Source organism: Enhydra lutris, unplaced genomic scaffold (genome assembly GCF_002288905.1).
Source record: "Enhydra lutris kenyoni isolate GAN:26980312 unplaced genomic scaffold, ASM228890v2 scaffoldscaffold93, whole genome shotgun sequence".
Taxonomy (NCBI): domain Eukaryota; kingdom Metazoa; phylum Chordata; class Mammalia; order Carnivora; family Mustelidae; genus Enhydra; species Enhydra lutris.
In genome coordinates, this window is record NW_019154177.1 from 975,314 (window position 1) to 992,975 (window position 17,662).

The window sequence follows — 17,662 nt, forward strand, 5'->3', positions numbered from 1 at the left end:
CAAGTGTTGGCGAGGATGTGCAGGGAAAGGAACCCTCATGCACTGTTGGTGGGATCGCAAACTGATGCAGCCGCTCTGGAAAACAGTGTGGAGGTTCCTCAAGACATTAAAAATAGATCTACCCTATGACCCAACAATCACACTACTGGGTATTTGCCCCCCAAATACAAAAACACTAATTTAAAGGTATATATGCACCCTGTGTTTGTTGCAGCATTATCTACAACAGCCAAATTATGGAAAGAGCCCAGATGTCCATTGACGAATGAATGAATGGAGAAGACGTGGTACATATATACAATGGAATATCACTCAGTCATCAGAAACAACGAAATCTTGCCATTTGCAACAATAAGACTGGCTCTAGAGAGTATAATGCTAAGCAAAATATGTCAATCAGAGAAAGAGAATTATGATTTCACTTACATGGAATTTAAGAAACAAAAGAAATGAACAAAGGGGAGATAAAGAGAAACCAAGAAATAGACTCTTAACTATAGAGAACAAACCAGAGGGGAGGGATGGAGGAAATAGGTAATGGGGATTAAGAGTACCCTTATCACGGTGAGCACTGAGTAATGTATGGAATTGTTGGATCATTACACTGTACACCGGAAACTCATACAACACTGCTGGAATATACTGGAATTAAAATTTGAAAACTTCATTAAAAAACCGAGAGTTCAGAAACAAATCCGTATGTTTGTGACCAAATGATTTTTTTTAAGATTTTATTTATTTATTTGACAGAGAGAGATCACAAGTAGGCAGAGAGGCAGGCAGAGAGAGAGGAAGAAGCAGGCTCCCTGCTGGGCAGAGCCCGACATGGGGCTGGATCCCAGGACCCTGAGATCATGACCTGAGCCGAAGGCAGCGGCTTAACCCACTGAGCCACCCAGGTGCCCCCAAATGATTTTTTAAAAAAATGTATATGTGTATTTGTAGTTGTGATTTAAAAACCCATAAAATTGGGGCGCCTGGGTGGCTCAGTGGGTTAAGCCGCTGCCTTCGGCTCAGGTCATGATCTCAGGGTCTTGGGATCGAGTCCCGCATCGGGCTCTCTGCTCAGCAAGGAGCCTGCTTCCCTCTCTCTCTCTCTCTCTCTGCCTGCCTCTCTGTCTACTTGTGATCTCTCTCTGTCAAATAAATAAATAAAAATCTTTAAAAAAAACCCATAAAATTTTCCATTTTAATCATTTTTAAGTGTGGTAAGTAGTGTTTCATATATTCATATTGTGGAATAGATCACCAGAACTCTTTATCTTGCAAAATTGACACCAGATACCCATTAAAAGATTCCCCATTCTCCTTTTCCCCACAGAATGGTAACCACCATTCTATATTGTTTCAAATTGGACTAGTTTGGAAACTTTGAATAAGAGGAATCATACAGTACTTGTGTTTCTGTGACGGGCTTATTTCACTTCACATAGCAAGCTCAGGGTTTATCCATGTGTAGCATGTGACAGGATTTCCTTCCTTTTTAAGACAAAGTAATATTCCATTGTATGTGTGTACCACATTTGGTTTATCCATTTATCCTTCCAACGACATCTGGGTTTCTTTCCCCTCTTGACTATTCTGAATACTGTTGCTATGAACATGGGTGTGCAAATATATCTTTGAGACACTGCTTTCATTTCTTCTGGATACATACCCAGAAGTGGAATTACTGGGTCATTTTTTTTAAAGATATTTATTTATTTATTTATTTGACAGACAGAGATCACAAGTAGACAGAGAGGCAGGCAGAGAGAGGGAGGGAGGGAAGCAGGCTCCCTGCTGAGCAGAGAGCCCGATGCGGGAATCGATTCCAGGACCCTGAGATCATGACCTGAGTCGAAGGCAGCGGCTTAACCCACTGAGCCACCCAGGCGCCCTACTGGGTCATTTTTAAAATGGTACTATTTTTAATTTTTTGAGGAACCTCCCTGTTGTTCAGATCCATTCATGGCATTTGCACTCTTGGTAAGACTGAACCCATGATGACTAAACTAATAGTAGCTGCTGGGGAGGACAGTTAAGTGTAGGGTAAGAGCCTTTGGTGGCTTCTGTATTTAGGCTTCTCTCTGAGATCACTGCTTGGGAGTTAGTGTTGTATTTATGGTACCTAATGAAAGTCTGGAGAACACCGATTTCAAACCATGTGCAAAGGCACAGTCACAGGGACCTAGTCAGGGATCTTGTTCCTAGAAATTCAACCCATCCTTACCCCCTTTTCACTGATTTTTTTTTTTTTAAGTGAACCCTACCCCCTTCCTCCCGCTCAGAAAAGTTCAGTGATACGAGCTTTGGGAAGAGCAGGCGTCTCCACGTTGTCCACGAGTTAGCAGTTTTTCCTTCTGCCAGGAACACGCTGCCCTAAGACCACTCCTTATTCTTGATCTCCCCCATTGCTTATCTCCTTCCTAGGACTTGCGACGCGTTTTAGTCGTTGTGTTGGTTTCCTTGATGTCCTCTGTCGGGTCTATTAGAAAGTAAGAGCCTTGAGGGCACACCTGCTACTTGTGCCCTGTGCGTTGGTGAAGCAAGTGTCGCACAGTGAACAGCCCGAGTGCGCCTGTTAAATGAGAAGGAAAAGGTTGCCCAGAGGACTGGAGGTGTTGTGCCCGCCTTACTCGCGCCGGAGGAAAACAGCGACCACGAAGGGACTCGAACCCTCAATCTTCTGATCCGGAATCAGACGCCTTATCCATTAGGCCACGCGGCCAGCCGGCGAAGGGGTTCTTCTCCGCTGGGCACCAAGAGTATGTGGCGCCGTGGGAAGGCGTCCTTCCGCGACCCGCGCGGGGGATGCTGCTCCTCCAGAGCTCCTCGTTGGAGGTTAGCTCCACCGACAGCCGAGCCGCGGAGCCCTCCAGGACGCACAGTCGAGCCCGGAGCCCGCGAGGACGCACAGCGGAGCCACACACCCCGCGGAGCCCCCGAGGACGCACAGTCGAGTCTGGAGCCCGCGAGGACGCAGAGTGGAGCCCAGAGCCTGAGAGGACGCACAACCGAGCTTCGAAGCCCGCGGAGCCCGCGAGGACGCACAGTTGAGTCTGGAGCCCGCGAGGACGCACAGTCGAACCGGAGCCTCCGAGGACGCACAACTGAGCCTCGAAGCCCGAGGAGCCCGCGAGGACGCACAGTCGAGCCCGGAGCCCGCGAGGACGCACTACTGAGCCTCGGAGCCAGCGAGGACGCACAGTCGAGCCACAGACCCCGAGCCCGCGAGGACACACAGTCGAGCCTGGAGCCGGCGAGGACGCACAGTCGAGCCACAGACCCCGCGGAGCCCGCGAGGACGCACAGCTCCGCGTCAGGAAGGGGAGGCCGGCTGCCAGAGGGGAGCACCTCCGAGGCGTTGACTGATGCTTGGAGAAGTGGCGCAGGTACGCGGGGCTAACGTTGCCACCTGCCCGGGGCCTGGAGGCCTGGAGGGTGCTGTGAGCTCTGGGGACCAGGAGCGTCCCTGCCGTCAACGCGGCGGTGTGCCCTGCCTCGTCTCGGGTTAGTGCACAGAGCAGCAGGGGTTTGGAGCGGGGGAGGGGGGCGGTCGCGGCTGTGAATCGCCCAACCCTGGGAGTCAAGCAGTAGCCCCCGTCTGTCCGTGGACTCGATGGTTTGGGTCCCTTGGAAATGACGAGTTCTTGAAGCAAACCCAAGTCAAAGCAAAGTTCTCCCCTCCCCTCTCCCACTCTCCCACGGAGAGGGTCTCTCCTGCCGACGTCTCCCGTATCTCCCAGTTTTCCCCAGCAGTGCGTTCCCTGGGGATTAAGGCAAAGCCAGCGTCTTTGGATGCCGGCTGTGGAGGCCCGGGGTCCGGGCACAGCGAACAGACGCGCGACGGCGCGGAGGGTGTCCCCGAGGAACCCAGGGCCTGGCGTGGTGACGCGTGGGTTATAGAAGCCGCTGCCCAGCAGGGACGGAGACAAAAATACCCCAGTTCATCTTAGGAAGGTCGTGTCAGGGAGGAAAGAGTGACCCTCTTTGGATCTCTGGCTGTGTCCAGAAAAGATTATCAGGAAGAAAGCATCCAGTTTTGTTAGTGTAAGTTTTGGGTGAGGTGGGAGGCTTTAGAGGAAATGAAGACCCCAGGGAACGGTTCAGTCTGAGTATTTCTATGCTGGGTTCGATGAAGAGTGAGGAGACACATCGCAGAGGTCAAAAAGCACGAGGTAGGTGTAGGGAACGGACTGTGCTTAGCAAGGCCTGTTTGTAGGGTTCTTCCTGATTTCCCTTTGTTTTCTGCAGGTAAGGACCCTCCTTTCTTCTCAGTATAGGGAAGGGGCCTCTCACTTGATGGTTTTATGACCGAATTCAGGGGTGGGAGGAGGGTCAGAGTGACCCTCCCAATTCTGCTATTTTGGGGGGCAGTGCCCTGAACCGCAGGGTATCCGTTGGGTAAAAGGTGAAAGAGATACTATTCCTGTTCACCAAGCATGGTCACGCTAAAATATTATTTCTGCAAGGAGTGGAGTTCCTCAGTCAATTGCTTTTGGAATAGGGCCAGGAGAAAATGATTTCAGTGAAAAGTAAGCTCTAGCCGTGGAACATCAAATCTCGGTTGTAATGCTGGGCGGCCGAACTATTTCAGTCGTTGAGAACATTATGTGGATTCTTTGCATGAAGTGATCTTTCTAGCATTGATCAGGGAAAGGTGCCCGAGTCCTGGGGAGGGCTGGGTGGACAGAGAAGATGAATCCCCACTCAGTTGTCAGCTACCCAAGTAATGGTCCACTTGCCGCAAACCTCACTGAAAAAAAGCTTCACACGGTCTCTCGAAATCTCTTGGACCCTAACTAACTTCTCTCTGTCTCTCTCCCCTTCCCCTCCTTGGCCTGAGTAACAAATTTCCCTTCCTCCACTCACAATGAGAAATCAACATATTGCACTTTTTTTAAAAAGGATTTTATTTATTTATTTGACAGAGAGATCACAAGTTGGCAGAGAGGCAGGCATAGAGAGAGGGAGAAGCAGACTTCCTGCCAAGCAGAGAGCCCGATGCAGGGCTCGATCCCAGGACCCTGAGACCAAGACCCGGAGACCATGACCCGGAGACCATGACCCCGAGACCATGACCCCGAGACCATGACCCCGAGACCATGACCCGAGCTGAAGGCAGAGGCTTAACCCACTGAGCCACCCAGGTGCCCCATATTTGCACTGTCTTAAAAGTAACTTTAGGGCTGAAATCTTAGAGATTTCCTTCAGAGAGGGAACAAGGAGATGTAAAGGAGTGGGGGTGGGGAGGGAAAACATTCTGACATCATAACATTTACACCTATAGCTGTCTTCCTTCTCATCTGCAGTCCCAGTTTCTGGATTTTTGTTGACCAGGACATGCCCCTCTGACCTTAGGGATGCAGGGGAATTCTGTTTTCCATTGAAACAGAAACCTGAGGTTCCAAATCTGGGGGCTTTTCTCTGAAGGGATGATGGGGGGAATAGAGAGGGTAGGGGACAGGGAGAGGGACGGACATACAGCTCAGCAAACTATGTAGACCTGCCAGTTCTGTGATGGCCCAAAAGGCAGAAACAAAACCATTTGACTCATAATTCTAAGACAAAAAACATGCTAGAGTTTGTGATTTTATTAATAATCTTTTGGCCAAAGTGTGAAAATACAGATGGAAAGAATCTTAATGCCCCCTAGCAAACAAATTTAGAAATTTGAAGGTGGGTTGCAGATCCAAGTTGGGAATAAGTTTTGCATGACAATTAAGTAGCACTCTTTAGAAACAGGTGGCCACAGTCCAGAGGAGATAGCATTGAACTTAAAAAAAATTATTTTTAAATTTACACTCAATTAGCCAAGGTTTAGTACATCATCAGTTTTTGATATAGTGCTCAGTAATTCATTAGTTGAGTGTATCACCCAGTGCTCGTCCTACCATGTTGAACTTCCGGAGTCTAAACTCTGTAGTGGATTCTCTTGGGTTTCTATCTTGACATCATTACATGTCCCCTAACCCAATTTTGTACTTTTTCTTTCTTCCCTTCATTGTTCTTGAATGTGGTTACACTAGACTGACCACACTATTCCTTAAATATGGTGCTGGCTTTGGATTCATATGGACGATCTGATTCTCTTAAGAAAACACTCACTTTTTAGTTTTAGAATATGGTGGCAGCATAGAAACAAGCTTCCCCAGTCTGCCTGGGAAAGTGTCTGATTTTTTAATTCTTTTCCTTTTTAGACCCCATGCTAAACATGACATCCCCGGGACTTATTTGCCTGATAACTGGAAGTTTGTACCTTTTTATTCCCTTCACCCATTTTGCCCCCACTCTGGCAACCACTGATCTGTTCTCTGTATGGAAGAGAGTTTTGGGTTGTTTTGTTTTGTTTTAGGTTCTACATATAAATGAGATCATAACGGTATTTGTGTTTCACTGTCTGATTTATTCCACTTCGCATAAAGGCCTCAGGGTCCATCCATGTTCTCACAAATGGCAGGATTTCCTTCTCTTTTTGGCTGGACCACATTTTCTTTATCCATTCATCCATCAATAGGCACATCGGCTTTCTTCTCATATCCTGGCTATCGGAAGTCGTGCTGCAGTAAACACGGGGTGCAGATAGCTTTACAGATTCGTGGTTTTGCTTTCTTTGGATAAATACCCAGAAGTGGAATATCTGGATCATGTGGTAGCTCTGTTTTTAATTTTTTGAGGATTCTCCAAACTGTTTTCCATAGTAGCTGCACCAATTTGGAGTTCGAATTTTTCCAAATTTTTTGGAAATTTTGACTCCTACTGAGATCATTTCATTTTTTTCTCCTTCAGGCTATAAATTCATCTTAATAATGAATTTTTTTTCCTGATGATAAATCATTCTCAGGTTCCTGGAAAAATAGTGGTTCAATATGATGTTCATTTTAACAATGCTAACATTTTATTCATCATTTTTGTAACAATACACATGAATAAGATTAGTCTTTGTTTCCTTTACATTCCACTTTGGAAAGTTTTGGAGTCAAGTTTATACAAGGTAGCTTAAGTGAACTGGAAAAATTATTATTATTTTTTAAATTCTTTAGTAGGGCGCCTGGGTGACTTAGTCGGTTAAGCGGCAGCCTTCCGCTCAGGTCATGATCCCAGGGTCCTGGGATGGAGTTCTGCATCAGGCTCCTTGCTCAGCGGGAAGCCTGCTTCTCTCTCTCCCTCTGCCTGCCACTCTGCCTGCTTCTGCTCTCTGTCTGTCAAACAAATAAATAAATAAAATCTTATAAATTATTTAAGTTCAATTTAGTTAACGTATAGCATATTATTGGTTTCAGGGGTGAGGTTAGTGATTCACAAGTTGCATACAACACCCAGCGCTCATCACAGGTGCCCTCCTTAATGTCCATCACCCAGTTACTCCATCCCTCCCACCCCTCCCCTCCAGCAGCCCTAACTTTGTTTCCTAGAGTTTAGAGTCTCTTATGGTTTGACTCCCTCTCTATTTTCATCTTATTTTATTTTTCCTTCCCTTCCCCTATGAGGAAAACTTAATTTTTAAAAATATACTGCAAAACAGTTTAAATGCTATTAGAAATGTACATAATGTTATTTCAAAGCCCATCATCATTTTAGGTGACTACGTTGCTTTTCTTTAACCAGCTGCTCGAGGATTTCTGAAAATTGTTACTATATCCTGAATAAGTTTTCGGTTCTACGCAAAATTTAAAGCTGTTCGGATAAGGCACTGGAGAGCTATTGATGGAATGAGTTGGGGATAATTAGGAGCAGCTCAAGTTCCCTGAAAACCAATAATTTCAGAGTTCTTTTCTTTTCTTTCTTTTTTTTTTTTTGATTACAGAATTGTCCAATAAGAAGTTATTTCAAGTTGGAGTACCTCAACTTTGAGAATGTTCTTCTCTAGCAAGAAAAGAAAGTCAAGACTGAGGTCAGAATGCTGTGATTCAAGTTGGCCGCATGTCCATATCTTGCTAAGCAGTACTGGTCACAAGGAAGGCGCATGCTACTAATGGTACTAATATTGTCTTTTCCAACACAATTAGAGGTATCCTGGCCACAAATAACTCTTAGCAGCAGGCTGGACTAGAAACCAAAGCTGTTGTGCACAAGACTCAAGCTTGCAGGGGGAGCCCCAGTAGAGTTCAAGCCCAACACCTCAGCATTTGGCTATCCCAGCACTGGACCTCACCCTTCTTGGTATGTCAATATCAATCATAATGTTTTGCTGCAACATCATAATGATTGGGGTAAACATGGGTGATTTTAAAAATCCAGTGGCAGGGGAGATCCATGTCTTATGGAATCCAAAACTTATATAGTATTGGGGTGCCATCTTTAAGGAAAAAAACCACAAAACTGTGAATACAAAATTAGCTATGAAAGTAAATATTTATTTAGAATAAGAAAACAAATGGAAACAAATTATAAATTTTAAAAAAGTTCATGAATTCTACAAACATTAGAATTAATATACCTCTATGTTTCTTCTCCATTATTTAGCTGCATTATTTTCTATTACTTTTCATATAATAACAGTTTTGTAGCATTATTTTCTATAGAGAAAATAGATAATTCAGTCTTCTAACAGGGTTAAATTATTTTTTAAAGATTTTATTTATTTATTTGACAGAGAGAGATCACAAGTAGACAGAGAGGCAGGCAGAGAGAGAGGGAAGCAGGCTCCCTGCTGAGCAGAGAGCCCGATGCAGGACTTGATCCCAGGACCCTGAGATCATGACCTGAGCCAAAGGCAGAGGCTTCACCCACTGAGCCACCCAGGCGCCCCTAAATTATTTTTTAATATAGTTTAGAAAAGGTGTTTTTTGTTTTTGTTTTTTGTTTTTTGGGGTTTTTTGGCTTCACAACTGATTGTAATGCCAATCATATTTTTCAAACTGTTGTTACATTTGGGAAATACTTGAAGGTTGTTTTGCTTTGTTTTTAAGATTTATTTTTTGAGAGAAATCAGGGGAGAGGGAGAGAGAATCCCAAAGAAACTGCCCTGAGTGGGGAGCCCTGGACCTGGGGCTCGTGGGGCTCAATCTCACGACCCTGAGATCATGACCTGAGATGAAACCAAGGGTTAGATGCTTACCCCCACAGAGCCACCCAGGCATCCCTGAAGCTTTTTCTAGTATGGACTGCATTTCCACGCTTCCACAGCATCCCGGGAAGAGAGAGTAAAAAAGAACCATGGCTGGGGAAGGAAGTGTGATGGGAAGATCATGGGAGCCTGCAGGCTGGGAGCTCCAAGTCCTCTTGCAGAATCCAGGATGGTGGCTAATCCTTGCTCTTCTGGTGTTTAAAGAATGGTAAAAGAAAACCATTTAGGTGATCCAAACAACCTTTTACATTTCATGAAACTAACATTCTCCTTTCAGAGAACTTCAAAATGGGAATAAAAGGCAGGAAGCTTTAAAGTATAAAGAAAAAGAACAAGGAAGAGAAAAAAAATTGCTGATCCGCTGGGCTACATCAACCTTGTTTGGAGTGAGAAGGCCCGGAGCTGGCCTGGCATTTGGGGAATGACTGGACATTCTGCAGGTCTGGCCAAGCAGGTCATCCACAGGGACGTGGAACTCACCTAAGTCTAGGTCTGCGGACGTGGCACCTCCTGGCAGGAGTGGCTCCAACCTGGGTTTGGAAAGTGATTTAAACAAGTGCTTATGTAAGAAGAAGGAAATAATAGAGAAGTTATTTGTAAGAATTACAGAATAATCCGAATTCCCTCAGTACCTTTTACTTGCTAAATACTTTCACAAATGCAGAAAGAGTCAAAATAAATCAAGTCAAAAATAAGAATTTCTACCTGTCTGGATGGGATTTCTAAGGATTCCCCTTTCTCTTCCCCCGACATGGAGCCAGAGTGGAGGAAGGACAGGGAGGGTAGAATCATGAGCTCCTGTTTTCCTCCTTGGGCCTTTGCAAGAAGCTTTCCATGAGCAAGTTCCACGTGGGGTTGGCTCTCTGAAGCTGAGGAAATTTCTTGTACAGTACAACAAAAAGACACAGAAATGGGAAGTGAAGAAATTCAGAGATGACTCCAGGTAGTTCAACAACCAACAGGAATTCTAAACAAGAGAAGGAAGAAAATGAGAAGACAGAAGAAAAGAAAAAGAAAGGACAACAACAACAGCAAAAAAATTATCAAAGAAATATTTTAAAATACGTTCCTAGAATCAAGGGCTATGATTTATAGATTAAAGGTGAACTAATTGGATCCATCTAACAGCATGAAACCAAACAACCCCCTAAGCAGAAAGGAAATGTATTTCTTGTACACACACAGTAGAGAATGGGGGTCCTGATCAATGGGGGGGGGTGTTCCTTCAGTCAACAGGTCGAGGACCCAGCTCCTTTCTGTGTGTGGCTCACCATCTTCAACACATGGTTTCCAAGTCAGCCTGCTCATTAGGAGAGTAGAGGAGAAAGAACTTGGAGGACTGGTTAAGAAATGTTCTTATGGGGCCCCTGCTGCCTCAGCTGGTTAAGCCACCAACTCTTGACTTAGGCTCAGCTCACGGTCCCAGGGTCCTCAGGCCCCCTACTCAGTGAGGAGTCTGCTTCTCCCTCCCACTCTACTCCTCCCTCCTCTCATGCTTGCTCTCCCTCCCTCTCAAATAAGCACAATCTTGAAAAGAAAAGTCTTTATGATTCAGCCCTGCAAGAGCAACAAGTCACAGCTATTTTCGTAGACGCTCTGTTCGGCCCGCAGACAAAAATCAAAATCCCTACATCCAAGGTCTCTGCGGACTTCCAGAGCCATGGTTATCAGACATTTCCAGAAGCTGTTCCAGACGTGTCTAAAAATTCTTGTCCAAAACCAAACTCATGCTCATCTTCTGGGTCCCATCCCACTGACTACAAATAAAGCCAAATTATTAAGCAGCAGCTGGACTGCTCCCAGCTTACTAGTTTGAGCGGGCTCTAAATCCTGTTTACTCACGTTCTGAGTCCTGTTCCAAAGGTCCCACCCTTCCATCCCTGCAGCCTCTGCTGGTTTAGGCCTGGAGCCTGGTTGCATGGGACCACCCACAGGTACCACCCACCAAGCGGCCTCCGCCAGAGCAGGAGAGACATCCCCCACCCCACCCCCGCCTTGATTAACAAAACGTTGAACAATTGGCTCTGCCATCCTATGACAGTCAGTTCCGGCTCTCCCCGTCTCTCCCCATCCTGCTCTTCAGATCGTTTTCAGCCCCGGCTCCGTGTGAGTAGCAGAAGAGGCCCCGGCAAACTCGAGGAGACCCTCCAGGGCCGGCCAGCGGGTGACAGCTTTACCCTCGGAGGAGAAAGTTTGCACACCCATGGAGGGAACCTGAACCTTGGCTCCTGTAAGTAAAACACGCGTAGATGTCTACATTCAGAAGCTTCGGTTTTTGTTTTTTTTTTTTTTGGAGAATCTTGTAAAGCATATGCATTTGTCTACACTGTCTGTCTCTGCCCAAGATTCCCAACTAAGCGCCCAAAGGGCAAGCGAGCGCCCAGCCGCTGTTTGTGCGCGCTGTCCCCGCGGTGCAGGCCCGGCCGTCCGTAGCCCCCTTGCACACCCGGCACCGCTGCCCGACGGCCGCAGGCTGGCTTCCCTGCTCAGGACAGCCTCGAGTGGTGACAGGCTTCCAGCGCAGGGGCGGGAAGGGAGCAGGTCTTCCGAGGTTGAGGCCTAGGGACTGCGAAGGGAGGGGAGGGCATTCGCAAGCATATGGCAAGAGTGCGTGCTTGATAAAGTGTGCCCTGGTGTGCAGCCTGCGAGCAAGAGTGCAAGAGCGCGTGCTTGATAAACAAAGTGTGCCCTGGTGTGCAGCGTGCGTGCAAGAGCGCGAGCTTGATAAAGTGTGCCCTGGTGTGCAGAGAAGCCTCTCCTGCGTCTGAGCCGCTCGAAACAGAACGTGGTCGTGGGACAGCTCCTGGCGGTGTAGGCTCCCCCTCTGCGCTCCGGAGCCGTGAGCTACGCAGGAGGTCAAGAGCCTTTTCGAGCCTGTCCCGGTTGGCTTGTCGTCCCCGGGGACTCGTGCAGCTGCCCCAGGCGCCCTGCGGGGGGTGCCGCCCCCGGGGTCAGCGGGCGGCCGGGGCCAGCGGGTTTTGCAGACCCAGACTTCGTGGGAGGCGCCCCCTTCCGCGCTCTCGGCCGTCGGTGCGGGCTCCGGCCGCGAGAGGGCGCTGCACGAGCCGCCTCGCCTGGGGGTCTCCGAGCCCGGGCACCGGGCTCCCGCCGTCCGCCACTCGCCGCGGCAGGTGCGTCCCCCTCGGGTGCTACACGCGCGGCCGCTCCGGCCCCGCCGCACTTCCGCTCCTCCGCCCTCCGGCCGCCCATTCCCGCACCGAGGCCGCCTCCCTGGCCTCACGTCCCCGGCAGGTGGCGACCGGAGTGAGGTCTGCGGACCGGCCGGGGACCGTCGTGGACCGGCCGGCAGCACGCCGGAGTCTAGGCTGGGAAGCTCAGGAGTGACCCCAGCGTCGCGAGCCGCCATCGGCCGAGAGGAGACATAACGGCGCTCCCGAGCCTCTTCTGAGCGCAAGGGGGTGTAGCTCAGTGGTAGAGCGCGTGCTTAGCATGCACGAGGCCCCGGGTTCAATCCCCGGCACCTCCAGTTTTGAGATCAGTGTCTTTGCTGCAATTTTTGCCCCCCGCCCCCGTCGCCTCATCATTTGTTAAGTTGTGTCTGCTGCTCGCTTCTTCCCTCCTTTCGTTCCCTTGCAGTTCTTCGAAGGTGCACGGAAAACGAGGAGAAGGCACGCGGCTCTGTTCCAGGCCCGGGCAGCCCCCCCCCCCCGGGCAGCGCCCCCCCCCCCTCCCCGTTGCCAGGTCTGCGGGCACCTGCTCTCTCCGGATTCCCAGCCCCGAGAACACGCGCCGCACCTAGTAAGCAGCGCGTCCCCGAGGTTCCGTCTCGCAGTACCACCGAAGAACAAGGCGCTCAGAAAGGGGAAAAGGTAAAAGCAGAAGCAGGGAAGCCGTGCACGGGGCATTCTCCTAAGCCGGCCTCGCTTTCCGCCCCGGTGCCCTCCCTCCCGCCTCGCCCCTCCCGGGACTGGGCCCCTTCCCCTCTCCCCGTCCTTCCCCACCCCCTCCCTCTGCTGTTGTGCGTCTGGGGCCGTTCTTTGACCCGCTGTTCCTGACTGTAATTACAGGAACTTTTAAAGCATACAGTAAGCTCCGGATGGAGATAAAGGTTCCTTATTGTGTTAAATAAATTAGATCCTTCTTACCCGACTTGAAGAAGCACCTGCTTGGCTCATTTTGAAACATAAATTAGGGAGAGGAATCAGAAAATAAAGACAGAGCCCCGTTCCCTTTCCTTACCACTCCTGACGCCATCCCACACTTTGTAAGGCTTCGCACCGGCCTTTGTGAACATCCCAAGACACACTCCCAAGCTTCAAACACACCCTTGGCAAAGAGCCAGTCCAGGGCCAGCTGCCCGGCCTGGGAGCATGCATGCTAATGGCATGGGCTACCCTCACAAGGATGGCTTCGGAAAGAGGCCTGTGCACGCCCTGGAAGGAGGGATGATGGGGCTGTTTCGGTGGAGAATTCTGGAGGCCTGGGAAAATCCAGTGTGGACTCCATATGCATAGGAGGACCAGGCCATAAGCACCTGTTACCCGCAGGTAAGCATGGCACCGAGTGGACACTCCAGAGTTTAAGGGAATATTTGTGTTTAACTATAACTTTCCAACATAGTTCTAAGGTTAACCTCACCGGCTGTCTTTCCTAATATACCCAGTTTCCTGACTTATGTATGTGTATGTCTGGCAGTGTCTCTTTTGGAAAGAGATCTTGCACTTGCTGGATACAGGACTGTATACTTGCCATTAGATGGTGACAGTACTCACAAAATCAGAAGGTTTTGTAAGGGAGGAAAAAGATTCCCTCCACCCTCCCAGGGTCCCTGGCTGGGTCTAACATTAAAATGATAGAGACAGATTAACAGGACAAAACAATAGACATTTATTTAATAGAAGTTCTACATGACACCATGACATGAGAGCCTTCCCCAGGAAATGAAGCCCCAGAGAAACAGACCTGGTTGGATGCAGTGTGGGCAGTCACGGGGGGCTGTAATAGGTTAAGGAGCATGAGGTCAATTGCAATAAATTGTAAATAAATAAATTGTAATAAATTGAAATAAATTGTAAAAATAAAATAAGTTATAAAATAAATTATTATAAATACAAATAAATAAACTGTAAAAATGATAAATTGAGGAATATGAGAGGTTAAGCAGTATGAGGTAACTGCAAAAAATAAATTGGTTAGCGAGTATGAAGCGATTATAGTAAATTGGGGGAACTCAGCAAGGTTTGTTTGTTAGGAATCTTCTTGACATCCCTTTGTCTTTGAAAGTAAGGATGTTCCTTTCCATCACAGGGAGGGCATCTCTCACAGGTCACCTTTTACCACCTGTTTCAGGGAAGTAGGGCAGTAGGGGAGGTCAGAGTGACCTTTCTGCTTTTACTGTTTCCTTGGATTCTTTCAGCTTGAAATATTTAATATGCCTAAGTGCCATCTTTTGGGGTAGCATGTCCTGAACTCCCTCAGTAACAGGGTAGAATCTGTCAGAGGAGGAAATCAGTCTGAACTTCACAGAGTCCTCTAACGAAGTTCTATGGCAAGGGTGTGTGAGGATTTGGGGGCATAGCTTGTATTATGTTAGGACTCGTAAATCAATTAAACACAGAGGCCGATAGACAGAAGGGGCTCTAATGCCAGTATAAGATTAAAAAGGAAGCCTGTATATGTTCGAGGTTGGGAAGCAGAAACAAGGACAACCAGTCACAGCCAATGAGGCATTCTAGACACTCGAATAACTGCCTTTCTTTGTTTCTGTGGGTTTTGTGTCCAGCCTGTCCCCCAGCCTTGGGGGCGGGGGGCAGCATGACCCTAGCCGATCTGAATCAGTTTTTGCTCAAATAAACTCTTAACATGCTTCAGTTTCTCTTTCACTGGGTCTAAAGGTAGAGTTTTAGGATAAAAAAAGCTCTTCTGAAAAGTGGAAAATGTTGGTTTAAAAAAAACATAAATTTAATTTGGCTGCTTTCTCAGTTTTTGTATGTTTCTCAGTTATATGTTTCAGTGGGAGAATCTTAAGAATTTTATCAGAGCTTTAGTTTTGTTTCGGTGGGGAGGGATTATGTTAAACTGAAATAGAAAAGACTCAGCCACCCAAACAACTTCCTGGTTTTGTAAACTTTTCCTCAGAAGAACTGAAAAGTTTGGAAGCACTTGTCCTTGCCCTTAGGAACGGTCTGGAGAACGTTGTGGGCGCCACCAAATGGCCATGTTGGGAACAACACTAAGGTCATTTGCTGTGCATGACAGTTTTGAGAGGGCCAGTAACTCTGTCCTAGTAGACTGTTGTTTGTGACTATGTCCTTCTGGATTCTCAGTCACATGGAGACACGGTTTTTCCAACACCGAGAACAGGTGTCTAGGGTATTTTCTTCAGCTTCAAAAGGTCTAATTTTAGGATAGGCTTCAATATCCCTATTGACCTTTTTTCAGATGTTGATTTCCCTCTAATAAATCATTAACATTTTCCAACTTTTTAAAGTAGGCTCCGCGCCCAGCATGGACCCCAACACAAGGCTTGAACTCATGACCCTGAATCAGGACCTGAGCTGAGCTAAGAGTCAGACTCTCAGCAATGGAACCCCCCAGGTACCCCTCTAATTTTTAATTTTGGTTCCCAAGACAGTTAAAAATCTCTGTGTTCCCACTGTGGTGAACAGAATCGTAATGTATAGAGAATCTCTTGTCCACCTGAAACTCACGTAATACCATGTGTCAGCTATATGTCAATTTAAAAAAAATCTCGTCCCCATACCGTGGCATTTCAGAATCAGTCCGAAGTGACGTGTACTCTGGGTGTAGATGTTAACCCTTCAACTTTCAGCAGGTTCTCCTGCTCACCGTAGAACCATCAGTCCCACCATCAGAGTAGATGTTGGCAAAGGGGTAGGTAGCTTCCTTTACTGAATTTAAGGAAGTTACAACACAAAAGTATACCTTGGATTTTTAAAGCTATGAACCATCGATGCATCACGGTTGTTCCCGGCACTGTCAGTCAGTAGGTGGCACATATTCCCCCTTTCTCTGACAGAGACAATGAGGCTCATTAGTAGACTCATATTAGCAGAGAATTCTGGTCACGTCCATCTCCTTCACCGGTTCAAAAACATACTCATGCCTGACCTCACTAGACCTTTTGCCTCTGACAAGCGTGGCAGGCACCGCAGGCAGCAGCCCCCCCAGCGCGGGTCCTAACAGGATTGTATTCTAGAACTTCTACTTCTGTATGTTCTTGCTCATATGATCCATGTCTTTTCATAGCTCACAAAAACCGGTGAATCAGAAGATTTTTCTCTGTGTCATTGTTTTCCCCCTCCTCTCCTCTGAACGGGAGGGTATGTCCAACGTATGTGAGGCTTTCCTTGGGGAGACCCACCATGTACACCATCTACATACACTCCATGCCCTGCCAGGTCCTACGGCCCAGGGGACAGCTGCTGAGGGGAGCGAGTGCACCTGCCTAAGGCAAGCAGCCAGCTCCAAGGGAGGGTGACTGCTTTGGTCTCTGGGACAGTGAAGGGAGAGGAACCTAGTGTTCTGGGGTGGTTGGTTGGTTGGTTGAAGATTTTTAATTTTTAATTTTTAAAATTCTTTATTTTTTAAAATTCAGTTTAGTTAACATACACTGTCTTAACTAATTTCAGGGGCAGAATTTAGTGATTCATCAGTTGCATAGGACACCCAGTGCTCATTACATCCCATGCCCTCCTTAATGCCCAGCACCCTGTTACCCCATCCCCCCACCCCCACCCCTCCAGCAACCCTCAGTTTGTTTTCTAGAGGTCAGTGTATCTTATGGTTTGTCTCCCTCTCTGTTTTCATCTTATTTTATTTTTCCTTCTCTTCCCCTAAGTTCATCTGTTTTGTTTCTGAAATCCCACATATGACTGAAGTCGGTGGTAGTTGTCTTTCTCTGATTAACTTACTGCACTTAGCATAATACCCTGAGTTCCATCTGCATCCTTCTAATGGCAGGAGTTCATTCTTTTTCGTGGCTGAGGAATACCCACTGTCTTACACATACACTACATCTTCTTTCACCATTCATCTGTCGACGAACAGCTGAGCTCTTCTCATATTTTGGCTCTTGTGGACATTGCTGCTGTAAACATTGGGGTGCTTGTGTCCCTTCAGATGACTGTGTTTGTATTATTTTTTAAGTAGTCTCTGTGCCCAACATGGGGGTGGAGCTCATGACCCCGAGATTGAGAGTCACCTGTTCTACTGAGCGAACCTAGTTTACTAAAGCGGTTATCTGCTTTAAACCATGCTTCAGGCCACTAGCCTACAGAGGACCGGATGGGTTTTTAAATCAGAATAAAATTTCAGGGTGCCTGGGTGGCTCAGGCCTTTGAGTGTCTGCCTGTGGCTCGGGTCATGATCCCAGCCAGGGTCCTAGGATCCAGTCCTGCGTGGAGTCCTGCACTGGGCTCCCTGCTCAGCATGGGGTCTGCTCCTCCCTGTCCCTCTGCATCTCCCCCCACTTGTGCTCTATCTCTAATAAATAAATAAACCTTTTAAAAATTATTTTTTTTAAGATTTTATTTATTTATTTGACAGAGAGAGATCACAAGCAGGCAGAGAGGCAGGCAGAGAGAGAGGAGGAAGCAGGCTCCCTGCTGAGCAGAGAGCCCAACGCGG

The 17,662-nt window shown here is 47.5% G+C and overlaps 2 non-coding genes across 2 annotated transcripts; one reads left to right on the forward strand and one right to left on the reverse strand.

Moving 5' to 3' along the window:
- Positions 1 to 2,637: 2,637 nt before the first annotated feature.
- TRNAR-CCG lies at positions 2,638 to 2,710 on the reverse strand. Its single transcript has one exon. It is a non-coding gene; the product is annotated as a tRNA-Arg (tRNA).
- A 9,757-nt stretch (positions 2,711 to 12,467) lies between these two features.
- TRNAA-AGC lies at positions 12,468 to 12,539 on the forward strand. The gene has a single exon. It is a non-coding gene; the product is annotated as a tRNA-Ala (tRNA).
- Positions 12,540 to 17,662: the final 5,123 nt, after the last annotated feature.